Source organism: Halichoerus grypus, chromosome 12, assembly GCF_964656455.1.
Source record: "Halichoerus grypus chromosome 12, mHalGry1.hap1.1, whole genome shotgun sequence".
NCBI classification, from domain to species: domain Eukaryota; kingdom Metazoa; phylum Chordata; class Mammalia; order Carnivora; family Phocidae; genus Halichoerus; species Halichoerus grypus.
This window is the reverse complement of record NC_135723.1, coordinates 18,812,621-18,831,181: the sequence shown is the minus strand read 5'-3', so window position 1 is coordinate 18,831,181 and position 18,561 is coordinate 18,812,621. Positions and strand designations below refer to the sequence as shown.

The 18,561-nt window shown below is 39.9% G+C and overlaps 1 long non-coding RNA gene across 3 annotated transcripts in view; it reads right to left on the bottom strand.

Annotated features, from left to right (window-relative positions):
• The window catches only part of LOC118546359 (uncharacterized), a 566,662-nt gene that overhangs the window by 334,706 nt on the left and 213,395 nt on the right, over positions 1–18,561 (bottom strand). For all 3 annotated transcript variants that reach the window (XR_013443080.1, XR_013443082.1, XR_013443081.1), the window contains one exon: positions 6,371–6,444. This is a non-coding gene — a long non-coding RNA (uncharacterized LOC118546359). The remainder of the gene's footprint in view (positions 1–6,370; positions 6,445–18,561) is intronic.

Genomic DNA, 18,561 nt, shown 5'->3' with positions numbered 1-18,561 from the left:
GATGCTCAACATCATTAGCCTTTAGGGAAATGCAAATTAAAACCACAATGAGATACCACTATACACCTACTGAAATAATTACTTTGTAAGACAATACCAAATACTTGCAAGGATGCAGACCAACTGCAACTCTGCACTGCCGGTGGGAATGCAAAATGTCACATCCACCTTGGAAAATAGTTTGGTAGTTTCTTATAAGGTTAAACATACACATCATATGACCCATTAATCCCACACCTAGCTATTTACTCTAAAGATGTGAAAACTTATATTTACACAAAAACATGCACACAAATGTTTACAGCAGTTCTACTCCTAACCACCAAAATGGAATAACTCAAATGTCCTTCAGGAGATGAAGTTACACGAACCCTAGTATATCCATACAATGAAATACTAAGAAATTGATGTATTGTAAGAGGCATTCTGTTGAATGAAAGAAACCAGTCTCAGAAAGCTAACTACAGCAAGGTTCCATTTGTATGACATTATAGATGGAGGTGGGTGGATGTCAGGGCTTAGGTTTGGGGGAGGGGTTGACTACAACATGAGGGAATTCTGGGGGTGACAGAACTGTTCTACAGTATAATTGGGGTGGTGTCTACATGACTCTATACATTCGTTAAAACTCAAAGCACTATACACCAAAAAGAAAGTTATTTTTATAGAACATTAATTAAACAAAAAGCATTTTTTTAAAAATCCCAAAGCTGTCCTCATCTCTCCATTTCCTGACGCCTAAACTAATCCCTGTCATTTTCAGTTCTCCTGGCCAACTGCAATGACTCCTTACCAGATTTCCTCCCAATTACAATCTTCAAGTCTGTTTTCTAATTAATTATGAAATTAACTGTTGTACAAAAAGTTATAAAGAAAAAAAGTCAGTCACAGATCTAAATAGCCATGCCACCTTTAGACTAAGCATGTACACCACTCCCTCTGGTATCTCTGAGACCCAATGTGCAATTAAAATAAACATCCGAAGTAATATGGGCTTGTAGTATGTTATACACTTATCCCATGGTTCAACAAAAGCACAGAAAACTTGATTGTAGTGCTGGAAAGAATTTTTTTCTTATACCCAGCCAAATGAAATGTGCTTCATTTCTGTGCCTCCTGCTCTAACCACTATGCCCATTGCCTCTAGCAGGTGCTAATCTAATCTAGTTGAATTGAATTTCTAGCTGGTTCAACTCAGTAGCTTCTTTATCCTGTTGCCACATCATGTGGACGTGGAGCAAAAGTCAGTGAAAGAATTAACACCCCAGGCCTCGCATGACAATACTACCCCTGGCAAAGAGCAACACCTGCCAGAGATAGCAACTATTAAACAATGAATTGTCCATTTAGGAAACATGAGCCAGAGGAAAACAGAAATAGAACTTCCCAAAGGGATGCTACAAAAATAAAAAAAAAAAAGGCACCGGAGTTAAAAAGTGAAAAAAAGTAAAACAAAAGAATTTCATCTCAATGTTATTGCAGGTGTTTCTGGTTTCACTAGATGAACCTGAGGCAAATGATTTCAGAACAACAAGGAAAAAAAGTTTTTAAATATGCATTGGTATAATTTAGCAGGTAATCAGAGCTGCAGAAAACTAGCTTTTTGTGGGAATAATTAGTGTACAATAGCTACTCAGAGGAAACTCACTTATTGCTAATAACTGATGCTCAGGTGGTGCTTTTCATTCTATCACCCAAAACTAATTAAGGGTCTTAAAAAGGAGGAGGGAACCCACACGGGGAAACAGAGATGACTGAACAGATGGGGTGGCTCAAGGGCTCAGTGAAATGGGAAGCCTTCACAGCAAAGTGAACAATTAGCCTGAAAATGCAGGCAGTTCAGGCCTCCAGGCCCCCTGGCCTAAGAGCTGGGACTATAAGGAGCAAAGAGATGAACTGACAGCTACTGACCACTTCCTCTGCACCAGGTACATGACCTGATAGGAGCCTCCCAATCGCCCCTGTGGGCAGAAGAAAGAATTGAGACCATAGGAGGCTTTGTAATCTGTTCAAGGTCACATAAGTTAGGGAGATGGCCTTTAAACACAGGCACTCTGACTCCTTAGTCTATGACCTTCACCATCATGTGCTACATATCAAGGATGCAAAACCAAGCTTTGGTAACCCTTTTACCATCTTTGATAACCAGTTTCACAAGTACAGGTCTTGGCATCTGTTCAGAAAATTTCTACTTGCAACCCTCTCTTTCAGAATTTACTTGTTTTCAGAACTCTGGACTTTGAGCTGGGATAATATGCAAAATAAATTTAAAAATAAGTAACTGGTTAACATATTAGTATGTTATCCCTTGATCTTAGCAATGTATTTACAACTCTCAGAACTGTAATGTTATAATAAAAGACATAGCTCTAGTTTCACACATGGAGGCCAAACCTTGGAAGAGAAATTTTGGGGCCAGCGCACGATTTTCTTTAGTCATTCATCCACACCCCATAAAAGCCAGAAAATAGAAGAAACAGAACTTCCCAATGGATGCTAAAAAAATGTACTGGAATTAAAAATAGGAACAAAAGTAATTTTTTTTTTACTGTGTTAGGTTTGCTTGCTAGTAAGTTTCCTTTAGGTTGCAAGAAACATAGATCCACTCAAGTTGTGTTAAGTAATGGGGGTTTATTGTAAGAGTAGATGCGGAAGTAGAGAGTATAGGATTCTCAACTTCTGGACTAAACCACATGGAAAAAGAGGAACCACAATGCAGTCAGGCTTTTTTATATTTATATAAATATGCATAAATTATATGTAAATATTAACGTAAAAATATATATTATATATATCAATGTTTTATTATATATAATAAAATAAAAAACATATGATGTACATAATATAAATATATATATATTAATTAAAGGTCTATTCAGCAAATAGTGCTGGAAAAACTGAATGCCCACACAGAAACAAAAATTAATCTCAACATTATTTCAAATCATACACGAAAATTCATTGAAAATGTATCATAGGGGCACCTGGGTGGCTCAGTCGTTAAGTGTCTGCCTTTGGCTCAGGTCGCGTGATCCCAGGGTCCTGGGATTGAGCCCCGCATCAGGCTCCCTGCGCAATGGGAAGCCTGCTTCTCCCTCTCCCACTACCACCCCGCTGTCTCTCTCTGTCAAATAAATAAATAAAATCTTTAAAAAAAAAGAAAAGAAAAGAAAATGCATCATAGACTGAAACCTAAAAGCTAAAACTATAAAATTTCTACATAAAAACATTCTACAGAAAATTTCTACAGTAAATCATTGTGACTTTGGGACAAGCAAAGACTTCCTAGATAAGACACAAAAAACATAAACCATATTCGTTGCTTGTGACAAATGAACCGTATTTACATTAATATAGGGAAAGTGGTTTGGGGTGTATGAGAACTCTTTGTGTTATTTTCACAATTTCTTTTATAAATCTAAAACTATTCAAACTAAGAAGTGTATTACAAAAAAGCATGAACCATAAAATTAAAAATAGCTAAGTTGATAAACTAAAAACTTGTGCTCATTAAAAAGACACTATTAGGAAACTGAAAAGACAAGCTATAAACTGGGAAAACTATTTGCAAATCACATATCTGACAAAGGAATTATATATAGCATATATAAAGAACTCTCAAAACTCAATAAAAAATCAACCACAATTTTAAGAGACTTAAATAGACATTTCACTAGAGAAAATACATGGATAGCTTATAAGCACATGGAAAGATACTTGGCATTAATTACTAGGAAAATGAGATACCATTACACACCTACTAGAATGGCTAAAATTTTAAAATAGACGATTCCATGAGTGTAGAGGATGCAAAGCAATTGGAACTCTCATTGCTGGTAGGAATGCAAAATGGTACAGACACTCTTTAAAAGAGATTAGCAATTTCTTAAACTTACATTCACCATATGACCCAGTAATCTTCCCATGGTGTCTATCCAAGAGATATAAAAATATTATGTCCTCTACTCACTGGTCCACAATTCCCAGAAACTGGAAACAATCCAAATGTCTATGGACCAGTGAATGAACAAATGTCTATACAACGTAATGGTGTTCTACAATAGATGGAGTGAAGGGGCACCTGGGCAGCTCAGTCGGTTAAGCGACCGACTCTTGATTTCAGCTCAGGTCATGATCTCAGGGTTGTGAGATCAAGCCCCACATGGGGCTCCGCGCTGGGCATGCGTGAAGCCTCCTTAAGATTCTCTCCCACCCCCTCTGCCCCTCCCCCCCCCCCCCCCCCCGCTCTCTAAAAATAAAAGGGAGGGGGAGTGAAATACCGATGCATACAACACAGATGAATCTCAGAGATGAAGGAAGGCAGATGCAATGAGCAACATGATTCCATTTATCTGACATTCTGGAAAACGCAAAACTATAGTTTGCCAAGGACTGAGAATAGAGGAAGAGTATTAACTACCAGGGACAAAAGGAAACTTTTTGGGGTGGTAGAGTCTATATCTTGATTGTGGGGTTATTAAATGACTGTACACATTTGTCAAAACTAATCAAAGTACATACCTGAACAGGGAAGATCATACTGTATGTAAATCATACCTCAAACTATTTTGGTTAAAAGAAAACTGGGAATATATCTCTTATATTACTTTACATACTTCTTCTCTTTTTAATTTAACATCAGAGCACTAAATGGGCTATACAAACATGGCTTTAATGACTACATAAAATTTCACTGTGTGGGTATATTGTAACATAATTATTTCCCACTACTGGATGTCGTTCATTTCCAATTTTCTTTTTTTTTTTTTTTAAGATTTTTATTTACTTATTTGACAGAGAGAGAGACAGCGAGGGAGGGAACACAAGCAGGGGGAGTGGGAGAGGGAGAAGCAGGCTTCCCGCTGAGCACGGAGCCTGATGCAGGGCTCGATCCCAGGACCCTGGGATCATGACCTGAGCCGAAGGCAGACGCTTAATGACTGAGCCACCCAGGTGCCCCTGTTCATTTCCAATTTTATTATGTATGTTCTTACATGAAATCTCTGTACACCAGTTTAGTCTTTAATCTCTGATCATTGCAACAGAACAAAATTCCAGATGTGAAATTACTGAGCTAAAGGATGTGCAGTAGATTAAGGTTCTGAATATTTATTGTCAATTTGCTCTCCAAAAAAGGTGGAAAACAGCTTAAACGCCCACCATGATAAAAGTGGGTCTATAATAGAAGTCTTAAATACATCTTTTTTAAAAATATGAAGCAATCATACAAGAAAGATTTACTCTGCATATCTGAGGGACGCAGCACCCTGTCAGATCTAGAACATCAAACTAAAACATCAGAAAAAGGTCTATGGGGTAGTGAGAAAATGAACAAATCTACAGAAAAAAAGGATCTTCTGTGGAATTTCCAGGAACCCTTTATAAGCAAGATTTTCTCAAATGATTTTTTTCTCAAGAAGAGAGATTAGTTTTTCCATTTATAATACATTATTTTGTATAATAAAGAACAGTTAGCAAAATAATTCATCGGAATCCTTTTTAAAATATATATATATATTTATTTGAGAGAGAGACAGCGCACAGGGGCGGGGCAGAGCAGCAGAGGGAGAGGGAGAAGCAGGCTCCCAACACGGGGCTCAACCCAGGACCCTGAGGTCATGACCTGAGCCAAAGGCAGACACTTAACTGACTGAGCCACACAGGCACCCTACTGGAATCCTAATTACACTCACATTTTCAAGAACAATCCTGTACTTTAACCAAGATATCCCTCTCCTTTTACCCATCAGTGCTACTCAGTCAGAATGTTTGAATTTTGATAATCATCTTTCACTGTAACAAATACCGTATTCCACAATAGAATCCTAGGCTCACAATATTCGTTCCATGTGCTAGTCCCTATCTTCAAAGCATAGTTTATGCTAATAGATGACTCCTTTATATTAGAAACAGAAAAACCTTATGCATTAATTTTCTAGCGGTGTCCCTATTCAGACATTAGCTCTGCCATTACTAAGATAAACATTGCTTACCAGACATTTTAACTAAAAAGTGACCAAAACAGAAGGCCTAAACCTGGACAATGTTAAGTTCAGTTTCAAAATGTCCTCATGGTGAATGAATTACATTTCTGAACCTTGGCCATCTGATCCTGGAGTCCCTATCATCATTTTCCATCACTGACTTGAAAGATGAACCGTGTCTGTCTGAATAATTCCATCGGAAACCCTCTTCTCTCAATGATTCATGCAGATGGGAATTCTGATTGTACAGAATTCATGTAAAACTTGAACCTGCATCATGAAATTCTGGAACAGAAAGAACCCTATTTTGCTAAAATCCTCACAGTGGGTTGGTAGTTTTGCTGACTGTGAACTCAGCTTCTAAACCCTTCACTCTCTGTACTCACCCCATCCAGCCTTGCTCTCTGCTCCATGTGGACTGCAATAATTCATTTGACTGTGCATTGCAGGTTTCTCCTGCCTGTGAAATGAATAAAAAAATCACACCAATAAATACAGAAAAACAAAATGGTGGTTGCCAGAGGGGAGGGAGATAGGAGGATGGGCAAAAATGGGTGAAGGGGAGTGAGAGGCACAGGCTTCCAGTCATGGAATGCATAAGTCATGAGGATGAGAGGTACAGCACAGGGAATATAGTCAATGGTATTGTAATAGCCTTGTGTGATGACAGATCTTAGCTACGCTTGTGGTGAGCAGAACATCATGTATAGAGTTGTCAAATCACTATGTTGTATAGCTGAAACTAGTATAATTTATAGTGTGTCAACTATACTAAAAAAAAAAAAATCACACCCATGAAGGTGCCATTCCAGACCATCTTTAATATTCCATTACGTCTTCCAGAATTCGGAGACCAAAGCCAACTTCTAAAATCAAAGGAACGTATTTAGAAGGATTTTTTTAAACAATGCACATCAAGTTCTAGTTCTGATTTTATTATTTTTAATTATTATTATTATTAGGACTTCTTTTTATTTTTAAAGAAAATGCCCCATGATTTGAATCATTTGAAAATGATTTGAATACAAGAAATGGGCAGAAGACATGAACAGATATTTCTGCAAAGAAGACATCCAAATGGCCAACAGACACATGAAAAAGTGCTCAACATCGCTCGGCATCAGGGAAATCCAAATCAAAACCTCAATGAGATACCACCTCACACCAGTCAGAATGGCTAAAATTAACAAGTCAGGAAATGACAGTTGTTGGTGAGGATGTGGAGAAAGGGGAATCCTCCTACACTGTTGGTGGGAATGCAAGCTGGTGCAGCCACTCTGGAAAACAGTATGGAGGTTCCTCAAAAGTTGAAAATAGAGCTAACCTATGACCCAGCAATTGCACTACTGGGTATTTACCCCAAAGATACAAATGTAGTGATCCGAAGGGGCTCGTGCACCCCAATGTTTATAGCAGCAATGTCCACAATAGCCAAACTGTGGAAAGAGCCTAGATGTCCATCGACAGATGAATGGATAAAGAAGGTGGTATATATATACAATGGAATATTATGCAGCCATCAAAAGGAATGAGATCTTGCCATTTGCAACGACTTGGATGGAACTGGAGGGTGTATGCTGACCGAAATAAGTCAATCAGAGAAGGACAAGTATTATACAATCTCACTGATATGAGGAATTTGAGAAACAAGACAGAGGATCATAGGTGAAGGGAAGGACAAATAAAACGAGACAAAACCAGAGAGGAGGACAAACCATAAGAGACTCTTAATCTCAGGAAACAAACTGAGGGTTGCTGGAGTGGAGGGGGGTGGGAGGGATGGGGTGGCTGGGTGATGGACATTGGGGAGGGTATGTACTATGGTAAGCACTGTGAATTGTGTAAGACTGAAGAATCACAGACCTGTACCCATGAAACAAATAATACATTATATGTTAATTAAAAAAAAAGAAGAAGATGTGGTGTAAGGATAGCCTGTGGAATAGTATTCAGCCACGACAAAGAAGGAAACCCTGCCATTTGTGATAACGTGGATGGACCTTGAGAGCATTATGCTAAGTGAAATAAGCCAGATAGAGGAAGACAAATAGAGCATGGTATCACCTATATGTGGAATTATGTGGAATATGTGGGAAAAAAGTTAAACTCATAGAAACAAAGAGTAGAAGTGGCTGCCAGAGGCTGGGGGTGAGGGAAAAGGGAAAGGTTGGTAAAAGAATACAAACTTTCAGCTATAAGATGAATACAGTGTGAGGATCTAATGTAAAACATGGTGACCATAGTTGATAACACTGTATTGTATAAGTGAAAGTTGCTAAGAGAGTAGAACTTAAATAGTCTCGCAAAAAAAAAAAAGAAAGAAAGAAAAAAAGATAAATATGTATGGGGATGGATGTATTAATGAACTAGATGGGGGGATCTTTCACAATGTATATGAATATATCAAATCACCATGATGTACACCTTAAATATCTTACAATTTTATTTATCAAATATACCTCAATAAAACTGATATTTCAAAAAAAATGATTTGAATAGGCAATCAGAATAAATATCACACCCCCCTACTGTGATCCCCTTTCCTTCTCTCTCTCTCTCTCTCTCACACACACACACACACGCACACACCTATTTCCCACAGACTGTCAGGAACCTATACAGGTTCCCCCTCCCCCTGGCCGTTGCCAGTACACAAAATCCACCAGCACTCAGGGCCAGACATCCTGACTAAGGCCAGCCCAGAACAAAATGGAAGGAAACAAAAAGTGTCCCTCAAACCCACTCTCCTGCCACTTCACTGTTCTGTCTGCTGTCAGGTCTCCCTGCCTCCCACCCCACTTAGCTGTCACAGCCCCTTCTATAACTACCTGAGAAACCTGCCTTGTGTTGGATTCCTGCAACAAAACACAATAAATGTCCAAAAAGGGCTAAGCCCTCCTAGGCAAATGAGTCGACAGAAAAAGCACTAGCCCAAGAACGAGACTATGAGAATTCTCATTCCCGCTGTACTGCTTCCTGGCTGAGGGCAGACATGAGGCTCTCAGCTGACAGCAGTCAAGCTCCACACTCAGAGGCCCTAGAGCCCAACTGCATTTGCTCCCAGGTTTGGGGACTCATCCAACAACTCTGTCTCTTGAGCCCCTTCTGGATTGTTTCACTTTAAAATATCTAGCTCCAGGGGCTCCTGGGTGGCTCAGTCGGTTAAGCTTCTGCCTTTGGCTCAGGTCATGATCCCAGGGTCCTGGGATGGAGCCCCGTGTTGGGCTCCCTGCTCAGCGGGGAGTCTGCTTCTCCCTCTGCCTCTGCCTCTCCCCCTGCTTGTGCTCTCTCTCTCTGTCAAATAAAGAAATAAAATCTTTAAAAAAAAAATAAAATTAAAAAAAAAAAAATATCTAGCTCCAGAGTAAAAGAACTGAAAAAAAAAAAAAATGCACCATTCACCAAGATAATAGACCCATCCAGGAGCCCATTCACTATAATCATCCATATCCCCAAAGCACTGAATTCCGCCCCGTACATAATTAGAGAGAAGAAGCAGGCAGACACCTGCCAAATGACAATGAAAAAGCAACAGAAGGTTATGGAGTGACCAGCCTGGTGGAGTAGCTGCAAGCACAGGACATAAGAATCGCCCCCCAGCACCACCGAGGCAGGCGTTTACCCCTAAAACAGATCCTGGCACAGAGAGGCCCTCAAGCAATTTTTGTTGAGTGGCTGCATGAAGCCATGGGTGAATAAATCAACTGAGAAGAACGCGCAAAGTCTGGCAGGGGAAAATATACCTGTTCTATGGTGTTATAAAGAACATAGGTGCTCTTAGCAATGCCACCCAGAGGGTCAACGTTATAGGGCGGAAGAATGAGCGGATTCTGTTGATGGTGTTTTCTTCCCTGATTGCGGGGGTGGCCGATCCATCTTCCTGCTGTGAAGTGGTTACCATGTGATGGGGACAAGAAGTTCTGACGCAAAGGGATACAAAGTTCTGACCCCCCTTCGCCAGAGCATGAACTTCCATTCAAAGACCCTCCCGAGCGCCCCCTCGCCCTCTCTCACCTACCCGCTTACTCCCACATATCCCATCCTTATTGCAGCACATCCCTGGTTCCGCGTCCATTATTCCATTTCGTTTTGTTGTGTTTGTCAGCTCTGTAGTTCATCTAAGTAAAACCTGTGCTTCTCATGGTATACAGCATAAGTGTTCAGGATTTGTGACATGAGTAGAACTTTTACGAAGGGGTTTAGGAGGCAGAAGGGAATTGGGATATACTCAGAAACTAGTCCACCTCCTCACCTGTAGCAGTCTACGGAACCGATGTCATCATAAATCAGGAGAGGTGTCTGCAGTGGGGCATGCAGGGTTCCAGGACATAAAGGCTCTAGGGTGGCCCCTGTGGGGTGGGGGAAGAAGGGTTTAAAACAGCATCCGATCCCACTGATTACATCTGTGGTCTGCGTTTTTACTGGCCTACAAGTAATTTGAGACAAATGTTATATTAAATAACCTTCTCTTTCACCTGCTATGACAGCTAGAGCAGGAAACACATGCGATGGCTTAAGATGTAGGCCAGATTGCCCTGAGATCCTCGGCCAAACTAAACAATCTCATCCCAGGAGCATGGAATTCACACTTCTGGTCATTCATTCATAAACGTACTCATTTCACAGATATTGCACACCAATGCTGTATGCTATGAGAAATACAACGGTGAACGAAACCGCGTTCTTAAATTGGTTGTTTCTACCTTGGGATTTCATAGTCCTATAGTATCCAGTCCTATATCATTCAGGGCACAATTAATTTACTTCACTTCTTCCAAAGATGTTTATAAAGATTAGCGGAGGGAATGGCATATGACAGATGCGGGTTCAAATCCTAGCTGTACTGCATTGATGTGATATTTGGCCAATTTCTTAACCTTTCTAAGCTTTAGTCTATTTGTCTATTAAATGGGAATAATAATAGCTATCTTATAGGACTGTTAGTTTTGCTTGAAAGAAAAACAAGGATAAAGTGCAGAGAACAGTACTGGTGTACGGGAGGAACTAAATCAAAGTTTATTCCTTCTGTCCTATGGATTTCTGATCATCTTGTGATCAGTTTGTACCGAGGGCAAGTCTTGTCCCTGGGCCTTAGCTCACCCTTTTGTACTTAACCACCGTCAGCGAATTTGACCTCATTCTCCCAAAGAAGTTTGATTCCAACATGGCACTTTACATACTGCTGGTGTTCTTTGCTTTCAACACATGCCAATATGAAAATTTTAAGTAAGCAAGCAGAGACTTTGTAAAGGTTTTTACATTACTACTAATAAAGGTTGACACTTATGGACTCGAAGCTCACCGAGTTCCAGGCACGATTGTAAGTGCTTTGCCTGCGTTACCTCACTGAATTCACGTAAGAGGTAGGTGCTGTGTTGTGCCTATTTTTACAGCTGAGGAAACTGAATAGCTTGGCCAGAGGTCTGCCGCTAGTCAGAAAGTAAAGTAGGATTTTAAAACCCAGGCAGCCTGACTCCCGGGGGCCACCCTCTTAATCACTGTACTATATTGCTTCTTGCTAAGGGACCCGAGGATAGTGATATTAAGTGTTATTGGGTGGCAAGTAAGGTGGTAAGAGGTGGCAAGGTTTTCAGCCAATTCATTTGATCACAAAACACTAAGAATTAATCAAAAGTTTAATATACAGGTGTTTGTAAAAAGAGACACAGAGAATCTCCATTACAGATGGCTCTGTTACACATAAAACAGAAGTTACATCAATGGTTCTGTAAAATTTGGAAGTCTATGTTCTGGGTTTGTCTAAACTCCTTAAGCTCATTGCCTTCATTCAGTATCTGCCGGGTCCTCGGCACATGGCTGGCACCATTGTGATGATACACAGATGAGACAGATGAGTCCCGCCAATGAGGAACACCTGGTCTAGGAGGGGCACAAGAGCTACATGATGGGGTTAATTACAACATAATTGGTGTGAAGAAGTATTGTGGACACACAAAGGTGAAGTGAGTTTCCCCCAAGACCATTTACTTAACAAAACAAAGCAACAAGTCCTCTTGGAGTTCTGGAGGCATCCTTCATGTGGGTTCTCATGAGTGTATTTTTCACCAATTCCACAACAATGGAGAGCTGAGCCCTGCTGAGCCAAGCTCTTCTGAGACAGAACCTTCCTCTGCTCAACTGGCTTCAAGTAAACCTAAGTATTCTGCACTTCTACAGTCTCCCTCTCCCACCATCCAACCTCCAGCCCTCTCCATGCCTAGATTTCTAGAAAAATCAACACATAAGGTCAAATCAGACAGTTCTTTCCAGAGACAGTGTCTCCACCATGTTATGGATTATTTCAATGGAATCCTGCCCAAGGACTGGACAAGGAACTCCAAGATATAAATGCGAAGTCTCCTCAAATGCTGGGTTTTATGAGAAGTTAAATTCACTGGACCTGGGTTAGCAATAGTCAATGTTATTCCCAATCTCAGAGCTGGTTTTGTACAAAGGATGGAGAGAAAAAGAATTAATACATAAAAGACTTTTTAAATAGCTCAGCTTTATAATGGCAGGAAGAAAATATAGGGGGAAAATGTCTTTTCATTTCATGTTAAAAACTGAAGAAAAAAACTTCTTCAGCTTTGAAGAACAAAGGAATAATAGAAGTACACAAAGCAAACTTTAAGATAAGTTTTATAATCTTATTAGCAGCAACATTTTAGTACAAAATTTACAGATTATGGTATTTCTCATAACTCCTTGCTGCCCTAGGGAAAAATACTTAATTGCCTAATTTTTATCTGAGTTCATGGCTATCTTTCCTTTTATTTTTTTAAAGCACAGCTTATTTTAATTAATCACATAAAAAGTTTATCTTTTTTGATGACAGAAATCTGATTTATACCCCTGACCTTCTTGTTCCCTTGTTCCCTCCTGGCAGTACCTAGCATGCTGCCTTGCTTATGTGCAAAAAAAAAAAGACATTGGTTTACTCATTCACCTTCCATAGAGAGAACCAACTCCTACCAGAGATAATAAGATATTTGGATATTGAACATGTCAGCACTCTTAAATGTTCATATTCAATTTGAGGAAAAGTTTATTTGACAAGTTTGGTCAAATGCCTAACAGAACAATGCAAAGGAAGTAAAGAAAGCTCTGGGGAAAACAGCAGTGAAAGGTAATGAAAAATTGGAGAGCAGGATCCAGATCTCAAAAAAGCTTGAAATTGATACTCACAAAGACCTTACAGAGCTTTGCTAACCAGTTTAAAAACAGTGCTTTGAAAATCCAAAGAGCTAAAGCTTTTTAAGGCAGGGTTCCTTAAAGTATGGTCTGATACCTCTCGCCCCTCAACAGAACTATGGAGTGCTTAATAAAGGTAGAGATTCCAAGGTCCCACCCCTACATTTTTAGGTAATGCACCATTTTGGGGTAAGATACCCAAAACCAGTACCAGCATTCCCATCTGCAAAGGACACACAAGCCCCATTTTCTTTATCATAAAGTTTAGGTTAGTTTGGTAAATGGATGAAGATGACAAAAATATATCAGTCATCAGGGAGAAATGAAGCCTTGAAGTGCTTGAAACTTATATTGCCCCTTTCTAAGGCAGGGCACAGTTACTGCTCGATAGCGCCCAAACCAGGTGCTTCTGTCAGAACTATCCCTGCTACTCAGGCCACAGCCAACCATAAAGATTATCCAGAGAAATGATCTGTATCTGTATCTGCTAGAAACTCACTGGAGACTCACGGCAGATTCTCACAGCTGATGGGGCTTGGAAGGAGACAAATAGAGAAAAGCAGACAAACCCAAGTGGCCAAGAACTGCTTGGAGCCCACCCTAACTGCTACGATGACCACATCTGAAGTTTCCAGAGCTGGTGCTACACCTGGGACCACTATCATTCTGTAATGATTTTACAGTGCTTATATGATGGTAAGAATTAAATACAATGAAACTTGTTAGCTTAGCATACATTAGAAAATATCAACAAGAAGACAAAGTAAAATCCTTTGTCTTTACTTTAATTGATAATTATTAATAGATATAAAAGTTACAGTGCCTCCTGGGAGGCAAGGTTCTTGTCAACAACTACAAAGCCAATACACCCACAGGAACACCTTCTGAGGGTCCATTCTGAAAGTATACTGAACAGCATAGATCTTTAATGTGATTTGAAAAGTCTGGACTGGTTTCTCCACAACCCACAAGTATTAGATTTTAGAATTCTTCTAAGTTTCCTTGATGCATTGATAAGCAAAGGAAACCTTGGAGGGATTTTGGTGAAGCCATGTGCCCTTAGAAATATTACAGCTAATTTTTGACTTGGAGAAGAAGAAAAGGAATGACTTCCAAAAGACATTAACCATTCCACCTCATCGATTAGCTGTGAGCCTGAAATGCTCATACATGTAATGTACCTGGAAGAGGGCGAGTGGTAAATGACCAGTAAATATTGGTATTATTAGTATTAATGATTGCTAACATTTTTCCAATATTTTTAATAGGTCATAAAGAAATTGGCAGCTCTGCCATTCCCTGCAGCTTATTGAAGATGACATTACTGCCTTAATGTAGTGCAGCCCGCAGACTGTTTTGTAAGTAAAACGTTCTTAGTTTAAGCCACTGGTGGCGGCTTTCTGTGACTTGCAGCTGAATGCATCCCTAATGATACTACTTGCGTTTAGTCAGTACCATTGAAATATAGCCTTAGATTTCATTAGCACAAATAACATCAATGAGATAACCCTGATCAAAGGTGAAATTATTAACTTAACAACAAAACTGAACATACGACATTTGAAAAAAGATGCCAGATAAGTTTCCTAAATGAAGTAGAGTCTTGGAGAAACCCAGTATTCTGTGACATAAGCATACCCTCACAGAGTAAACTGTAGGGCCTATGGTTTTCTTTGTTACTACATAACTGGAAGGTTAGGAGTATTGTTCCTCATCGGTCTTAGCAGAAGTACAAGGTACAGAAGGGTTTACTTAAAAGAATCCCAGAGAGTAAAATTAATGGGGGCTTTGGACCCACAAACCCCTACAATCAGTAAGTACACTGAGACAACCATGCGGCTGCAGACACAGGCTACCTTTCATGAGAAAGAAGGAATGACTCAGAGGATGAAAGCAAGAGCCCAGCAGGAGCTACAGCCATGGAAAATTATTCCCAGGCCTTGAGTCCCAATGAAGGGACTGCCTATCTGTACCAGCTGAATTTCAGAATTGCTATGGACCAGTAACTCATGAGAACCTCCTGCTTCCCTCCTTTTTGAACAGTAGTGTCTATTCTGCTTATCCTGTGCCTGTCCCACCATTAAGTGTTGGTTGTATCCTTAATTCATAGGTCTTCAGATTGAGAGAAAGTGTAGTCAAGGACCTACGTGTATGAAACTGTGCCCCAGGAGCCTCATCCACACCTGGACCTAATTTAGATGACAACATTCTGGACTTTGAGCTGATGTTATAAAGGGTTGAGGCCTTAAGAGGGGGGATTTTTGGGGTAGGGTGAAGGTATTTTGCATGTAGGATGAGAGTAAATAATTTGAGGCCAGAGGGCAGATTGTATCAGTCTAAAACATGTCCATAAATTCTCTTTTAAGCCCTTCAAAAGGTAGACATTCAGTCCATTTGCCTTGAGCGTAGGCTGGACTTAGTGAATGATTTTGAAAAAAATAGGAGAAGGTGAAAATGACAGGACAAGTCAGAAACACTATAAAGAGTAGATATGGTAGTTCCAATGGTGTTATAGTCTGGGGCCATTTGGGAAGGGGCAACTAGCCATTACAACCTAGAATTCTAAACCTATCAAAATTGTCAATTAAATGTGAGAACAGAATAAAGATATTTTCAGACATGCAAAGTCTCAGAACATTTAACTCTATTGATTACTTTTTAGGAAGTTATCTGACGATGTACTCCTACAAAACAAGGGGAAGAGAAATAAAAATATAATTAATAATAGCTAACATTAACTGAGTGCTTATTTTTGTGCCAGCCACTCTTCTGAGTGCTTTTCACGCGTTATTGCATTTAACCATACAACAATTCTATGAAGAATATTCTCTCACTATTATTATCTTATAGATGAGAAAACTGTGTTATAAAGAAGCCAAATAACTTATCTAAGGTCACACAGTTGGTAAGTGGTAGAACTAAGGTCTAACCCCAGGCAATCTGGCTCAAGAGGTCAGGCCCTTCAACACTCATTACCTTCCGAGAGACTTATGTTACCATGAAACTATGGAGCCAAATTGGGACAGCAGCAAAGGAAAACCCAGGATGAAAGCTATGAAGCAGACCTACTGAGTCACCAGGCTAACCTAGGGCAGGAGGTGAGAAGGATCCAATAAGACAACTCAAAGGGGGAAATGAGATGTCTTCATACATGGCATGATTTGAGAGCACCGGAAGAGTGTAAGAAAACAAAGAGATGCAATCAGGAAATTAAGGAAAACCAAAAAATATCCATAAGATGGTCTTAGTCTGAATGAGCCAACCAAAATATGGCATGGTTTAAAGTATTGATGGAGCACAAAGAAAAAGAATCCATTTCACCTTGATGCTAGAGCTGTCCTCATTCAAGAGATCCAAGGGTTGCAAGGAAGGATCAGTAATTCTAAGATTTGAATACTATTTACATAATCACAATAATGTAAACCATTTATTGGTTTTCAAGTTTTAGAATCGACCTATGAACAATCTAAAAGAGACTTAATTGCAGGCAGAATAACAATGTTAACAACCATGACAAATGAAGTCCAAAGCTGGGGCACCTGGGAGGCTCAGCTGGTTAAGAGTCTGCCTTCGGCTAAGGTCATGATCCCAGAGTCCTGGGATGGAGCCCTGTGTCGGGCTTCCTGCTCAGCAGGGAGTCTGCTTCTCCCTCTCCCTTTATGCTCTCTCTCTCACTCTCTCTCTCAAGTAAATAAATAAAATATTAAAAAAAAAAAAAGAAAGAAAGAAAGTCCAAAGCTGACGGAGGCGGGAGAGAAAGAAAGTGCCAAAAGGATAAGGAAGACATTTATCTTACAATGTAGGGAGTGAAAACTGATAGAACAAGTAAAAGAAATTTAAGTATCTAGTTTAAAATTACATCTTGTGATGGTTAATTTCATGTTTCAACGTGACTGAGCCACGATATTTGGTTAAACATTATTTCTAGTGAGTCCATGAGAATGTTTCTGGGTACAATTAACCACTGAATCATTAGACTAAGCAAAACAGATTGCCCTCCCAAATACTGGTGGGCCTCATCTAATCTACTGAAGACCTGAATAGAACAAAAGGCTGAGTAAGAAAGAGCCCACTCTCTCTATCTGACTGTCTTCAAGCTGGGATATTGGTCTTTTCCTGCCTTCAGACAGACTTGGACTAGAACATACATCATAAGCTCTCCTGATTCATGGGCTTTTGGACTCAGACTGGAACTACACAATTGGATCTCCTGGGTCTGCCCCTCTCAGCCTCTATGATCATGTGAGCCAATTCCTATCGATCCTGATTCTCTGGAGAACCCTAACTAATACACATATGGAACTTCATCCATTATGCCTGTTTGCCTGCAGATCCAGTTCCTGCACTTCTCCTGCAAACTCTATTTCCTAGGTTCCTTGCCAACTGGCTTCCAGAGTGGTTTGACCAATGGAAGCTTGACTGGAGACAGGGAGGAAGGTATAAGTTCAGATATTTCCCTCTGTCTCTTTCCACTTTCTAGCAGGGATTTTATCTCCTCAGAGATTCTAGCTCTTTTCCAAGCAGCCTCTTCTCCTATATTCCCAGCTCCTACCAGGCAAGGTTCTATGTTCCTGCAGCCCTGGGGGTGGAAACAGCTTTCTGATGATTCTAACTCCTGATTGCTTCACCATCCTTTGTTTGGCTTCTGGGATGTCCCATCACATGTGTAACTGTTTAAAATACCTACAGTGACTCATTTTCTGGCTGGACCCTGACTGAAACAGTAAAAAAGACAGGAATTCAGTAATATAAGTATATCAGAAGGTGAGGAGAGAGAAGAAAGGTGGTGTGAGTGAACTATATATTGTCTTCATAGAGGAAGTCAGTAGATGGTGCCTAAAATTGATAAATCATAAACAGCAGTAAGTATATTATTTAGAATTACGAAGATAACCAACAAAAGAATAAAAACCTGAAACTGTTAAAAGTGTTGCCTCAAATTATGGAGACAGTAAAGAGACCTGTGGTTGCCAGAGACAGGGGGGTGGGTGGGGCAGGCGAGGGAGAGATGAAGAGATGAAGCATAGCGAATTTTTATGGTAGTGAAACTATTCTGTATGATAGTGAAATGCTTAGAAACATGACATTATACATTTGTCAAAACTCACAAAACTGCACAACACAAAGCATGAACTCTAAGATAAACTATGCACCTCAGTTAATAATAGTCTTAATATTGGCTCAGTTGTAACAAATGCACTACACTAACGCAAGATGTTTATAATAAGGGAAAATATGTGTTGGGGGGGCAGGAAGGAGAACAGGGGAACTCTCTGTACTTTCCAGTCAATTTTTCTGTAAACCTAAAACTTTTAAAAACTAAAATCCCTTAATGAAAGGAAGGAAGGAAGGAAGGGAGGAGGGGGAGGAGGGAGGGAAGGAGGGA